The sequence below is a fragment of the Papio anubis genome, unplaced genomic scaffold (assembly GCF_008728515.1).
Source record: "Papio anubis isolate 15944 unplaced genomic scaffold, Panubis1.0 scaffold825, whole genome shotgun sequence".
Classification (NCBI taxonomy): Eukaryota; Metazoa; Chordata; class Mammalia; order Primates; family Cercopithecidae; genus Papio; species Papio anubis.
Genome location: NW_022168473.1, coordinates 27310 through 33309, shown reverse-complemented (window position 1 = coordinate 33309; position 6000 = coordinate 27310).

Sequence of the window (6000 nt, the reverse complement as noted above, 5' to 3'; positions counted from 1 at the left end):
ATGAAGCTTTTTGATGGAGGAGGTTCCAAGTCAGAGTTTGCTTCACTCATGTATCTCTGTTAGAATTTGGCTGTGAATCCATCTGGTCTGGACTTTTTGGTTGCTAGGCTATTGATGTACTTTCAATTTCAGAGCCTGTATTGGTCTATTCAAGTTCAACTTCTTCATGGTTGTCTTGGGAAGTGTAAGTGTCAGAAGTATCTATTTATTCTAGGTTTTCTAGTTTATTTGCATAGAAGTGTTGCCATTATTCTCTGACGGTAGTTTGTATTTCTGTGGGGTCATTGTTGATAGCCCTTTATCATTTTTATTGCGTCTATTTTGATTCTTCTCTCTTTTCTTCTTTATTATTCTTGCTAGCAGTCCTCAATTTTGTTAATCTTTCAAAAACCAGCGCCTGTATTCATTGATTTTGGAGAGTTTTCCCCAAGTTTCTATTTCCTTCAGTTCTGCTCTGATCTTGTGATTTCTTGCCTTCTCCTGGATTTTGAATGTGTTTGCTCATTTTCAAAATAATGGAAGGATGGAAGAAAAATCTAGAAGGGGAGATTTGTCTTCGTTCACATAAGATAAGGTTCTGGAAAAGTCCTTTCCTGTAGAAGTTCCAAGCAGGCTCCTGGTATGTTTCTCAGTAATTAATCATCTGCAATTCTGATCCATAGGAAATGCATTTGGATTTCATTTTTTAGAATCCTGAGGTTTCTGGAGAGAAAGTAGAGAAACTTTAGAAGTAAAAGACCCTCTGGAACTGTTGCATTTACCGAGTCCACATCTGTCTTTCAGATGTCTATAGTGCTTGTCATGTAGTGCCCTCAATATCTTGTGGCTTCTGCAACCTCTGTTCCAGTTAAGCAAGTGTCAACTGCCATTTTAGGCATGTCCGTCTATCCAGTTTTTGGAGTGGGTAAGATTTCTTGCTACTTCTGTTATTTAATAGATTCCAAAAAGTGTTGACATTCAGATTATGCAGATTTCTTTTGACATAAAAATGAGGTTGTTGAATTTTATAATCTACATTTTGGAGCCTAAACCAAAAGTGCAATCAAGTGTCACCTCAGATGTGTTACTGGAGGAAGAATTCTGATCTCATTACATATAAGTGGTACCTGGTCTGACGTACATGAACAGGCAAGGAAACAGAAAAAGGACATGGCAAAACGTTTATGAAAAAGTCTCAGCAATTTTAATTTTCTTCTGAGGAAGCTGAAATTGTGCAAGTAAAACAGTGTGACTGGACATGTCTCAGGTGATGTTGTGTTCTGGAAAGTATCTCCAGTCCTGGGCTGGATCCAGTAGGTGCACTCAGGCCCCAAATCCTAAAGCAGCAACTTTTATTCCTTAAACAGATGATATTCCAATGAGAAAACTGTTCTCAGGTGAGCTGCAGAGCAGGGAGGAGGGAACGGAGGTGTCCTTGGGTTCCCAGAATTGCTGAAACTTGAAGACCAAGGCCACCTCCTCATAGATGGAGCAGAGATGCACCTATGAGTACATGACATCGGCTCTGTCTTCAGGAATCTTGGGCTGTGGGGGAGGTGAAGGAATGTGATTTATTCCTTTCTGCTAACGCAGTATGCTTCAGAGAGAATGAATTGAAAATGTAATAAATATGCTTCTTGCCATAGTAAGGGAGAGAATATGAATAATTCATGGCAATGCAAGTGGTCACTTCAGAGCTGGCAGAAGGAGCAAGTACACAACTGAGAGAAGGAAGCGCCCGCCCCAGGATACCTGATGTGAAATTAGCCCAGGTGCTGATGGCGTTTTGGGTCAACAAAGACCAAATGGGCACTCGCGTGTGTGTGGAGCAGAGCATGGCTCTGGGATCTTTGCAAACAGTGGCTTCTCCGCGTCTTCTGGAAAAACCATCAAATGGGCAAGTTATGGATTTCTTAGGAGTACCCATCTATCCCACATTCATGGCTAATATAAAAGTGGAAATTGGCTTTACATTTGACATGTTTTGCAATATTTGGTAACACTGTTGCTGTGAACAGTGCTTCCTTTAGAAGGATCTCTTGTAGGGCAGGCCTGATGGTGACAAAATCTCTAAGCATCTGCTTGTCTGTAAAAATTTTATTTCTCCTTCACTTATAAAAAGTTTGGTTTGAACAAATTTGGGTTTGAAAATCCTTTTCTTTAAGAATGTTGAATATTGGCCCCCACTCTCTTCTGGCTTGGAGAGTTTCTGTCAGGAATATGGCTAGTCTGATGGGCTTTGCTTATGTGTAACCGACGCTTTTAGCTGCCGCCAACATTTTTCCTTCATTTCCACTTTGGTGAATCTGACAATTATGTGTGTCTTGGAGTTGTTCTTCGAGGTATTGTTGTGGCGTTTTTCCATTTAATGCATTACACTGTACAATGGAACATTGTATGTGTCACTTGAACAATTCAAGTATGCCACAAATGTACTTGAATATTGTTTTGTTTACAAAGCATCCTCTTCCTTAAAGTCATTTTTTATTTCAGGATAAATGTTATCCCCATACAAGATTCTTTCTCATAAAATTTTTTAACTTTCCTTATAGAATACTTCTCTATTTCTGTAGCTTTTCTTTAAATCTCTTTATTTACTGGTTATGTTTATATGATGTTTTATATGGAAAATCTTTGAATTAAAGTTCTTTTTGTAAGAACAAACTTTTTTCAAATAAGTTTCATAATTATATATTTTTTAAAACAGTAATGACTTAAACATTTAGTCTAATATTTATTACTTAATTAAACTTTACATTTTAAATTGTAGAACTAGTTTATGCAAAGGTTTGCTTTATTACATTTGCCTAGTTTCTTTTTAAGTAGTTTAGCTAGATTATTCTGAAAGCTATAATACTCACACTTTAAAGTCTTTCCTTCTTAACCATGATATTACCCATGAATTTCTGTATTTACCTAAGTAAAATCTTATGTTTAATTAAATGATTGTTTTTCTAACTATCTACATATTTTTTATTAAAGAAATATAATAAAACAAATTGTTGTAATAGCAAACATGATAGGCTTTAACTAGGTTTATAATTTTATAATCTTTATAAAAATTTGTACACCATATAATATCTAGCTATTGATTTTAAATAGAAAATCATGATCAATTAATATAAACAATAATAAGGTAAGCTAATAATTCTGAAAATATCTCTAATTTTGCTTTCTCGATGATTTTAAAGCCAGCTCATTTATTAAATATTAATTTATGTCACAGGTACTTAAAATGTCTTTAGGGCTCCTTTATTTAAAAATAGTTACTTATTTTAAAGGCAATGTTATTGTAGCCTAGCAGCATAATAGCATATATATACATTATATTAACTTTTATACATACCAGCACACATTCACACTAATACAAAGATACTAGAGCTTTTACTTCAAAACTCCAGCTATGGAATATTAATAAAAACTCAGCAGTTGTTTGAAAAAGGGATAAGACATAAACAGTGGTTGTTAATTTAAAACCAATAGAAATGCCCTGTAAACTGTAAAACAAAATATTTTAAAGCAAAAAACATATCCTCATCTTTCTTTATAAACTTCACAAAAATTTCATTATACTCTCTTACTATTCTAATGTTTAGAAACCTTAATTCACAGTGGGAAACCTCGGATTACTTAATATGACATGGCTTTGAGATTTTAAATTACTGAAGATAATTATGAGATATATTTACCAAATGAATATTTGTAAAGCAATGTAAACTTTAAAGCTGACTAATAAAAGATGCATATTTTCTTCACAAAGTGTTTCATTAAACAGACTTCACTTGATTGGTGGTCTTTGAAACCCAGCTTGGTTAGATTATTGGCCTTAGAGTGGAGACATTTAAGAAAAAGGGACAAGAATGGATACAGTTTTGAGTGCATTAACTACTAAATTTTATGCAAATGTGCAAAGAAATGAGTAGCCTTCTATAGTAATGACCATTTCCTGTAAACTGTCCTCAGCCACCCCTAACATAGCTTTCAAAGCCACCCCTAACATCGCAGCTTTCACTCACTTGTGCACACACTAAGAATAAATCCTCTCACAATACTATGTAATTCTGGCAGCCTCCAAAGCCAAAAACATTACATAATACAAGAAAGCAGAGTTTTATACCTGAGAACAATCTGCCAATGATTGAATCCACAAAGGAAGCAGGAAAACTCCCAACAGCTTAGTGTCCAGATCCAAAAGGAACCCTCATCCTCCTCCCTGCCCCAACCCAGGGACCTGATGTGGAGCTGCCTCCTAAGGGAGCAGTGTTGTCCTCAGTGCCTCCGGCCACCCCTCCCCACCACCATCGTGTCCTCAGTGTTCCCTGGTGTTCTGAGCCCCACCTGGTGTCCTAAGCTCTCCCTGGTGTCCTGAGAGTCCCCTGCTGTTTGAGCACACCCTGGTGTTCTGAGTCCCCTGGTGATTCTGGCCTCTGGTTTCTGAATTCCCCTGGTTTTCTACAGTCGGCCCCCTGTAGCTCTTGTGCAGACGCTCCTGGTATCCTGAGCACCTCCTGGAGGTCCTGAGAATCCCCTGGTGACCTGAGCCCTCCCTGGTGGTTTGGGCCCCCTGGTGTCCTGACTGACCCCTGGCTGTTCTGAGGACCCCCTAGTGTCCTGAGCTCCCGTGTGGTGTCTGACTGCTCCTAGTGGTTCTGAGACCCCTGGTGTCCTGAGCACCCTTGTGATTTCAGTGCCCCTGGTGTCTTGGGGGCCCCCGGTGGTTCTGAGTGCCCCCTGCTGTCCCAAACGCCCCCTGGGTTCCTGAGAGTCTGCTGGTGAACCAAGCCCCCTGGTGTGCTGACTGACCCTGGCTGTTCTGAGGACCCCTGTGTCCTGAGCTCCCCCTGGTCCTGAGGTGCTCCCTAGTGGTTCTGAGCCCCTGATGAGCACCCTGGTGATTCTAAGCCCCTGGTGTCCCAGGCGTCCCTGGTGGTTTGGTGTCCCCTGGTGTCTCAGCGCCCTGGTGGTTCTAGCACCCATGGTGGCCCTGAGCACTCCTTGGTTTCCTGAGCACCCCCTGGTGATGCTGAGCAGCATCTTCCATGTTGTCCCCTCCTGTTTCCCTGCAGGGAGGTTTGGGTCTGCTCTCACGCAGATGTTTCCTCACTGTGTCCCTCGCAGTAATACAGGGACTTTTCCTGAGCTCTCAGGTTAATTATCTTTTTAATATATACTTTATGTTCTAGGGTACATGTGCACAACGTGCAGGTTGATACATACATATACATGTGCCATGTTGGTGTGCTGCATCATTAACTCGTCATTTACATTAGAGTATATTTTCTAATGCTATCCTCCCCTTCACCCCACTTGTGGGCCCTGGTGTTTGATGTTCCCCTTCTTTCCGAGGTGATCTCATTGTTCGATTCCCACCTATGGTGAGAACATGCAGTGTGTTTGATTTTCTGTTCTTGCAATGGTTTGAGAATGATGGTTTCCAGCTGCATCCATGTCCTAAGACATGAACTCATCCTTTTATGGCTGTATAATAGTATTCCATGGTGTATATGTGCCACATTTTCTTATCCTGTCTGTCATTGATGGACATTGGGTTGAAGTTCCAAGTCTTTGCTATTGTGAATAGTGCCACAAAAACATATCGCGTGCATGTGTCTCTATGTATGATTTATAATCCTTTTAGGAATATACCAGGCATGGGATGGCTGGGTCAAATGGTATTCTTGTTCTAGATCCTTGAGGAATCGCCACACTGTCTTCACAATGGTTGAACTAGTTTACAGTCCCATCAACAGTGTAAAAGTGTTCCTATTTCCTCTCCAACACCTGTTATTTCCAGACTTTTAATGATTGCCATTCTAACTGGTGTGAGATGGTATCTTGTTGTGGTTTGATTTGCATTTCTCTGATGGCTAGTGATGATGAGCATTTTCATGTGTCTCTTTTGGCTGTAAATGTCTTCTTTTGAGAAGTGTCTGTTCATATCCTTTTACTTTTGATGGGTTTGTTTGTTTTTTCTTGTAAACTTGTTTGAGTTCTTTGTAGGTTCTGGATGATATCAGTCCT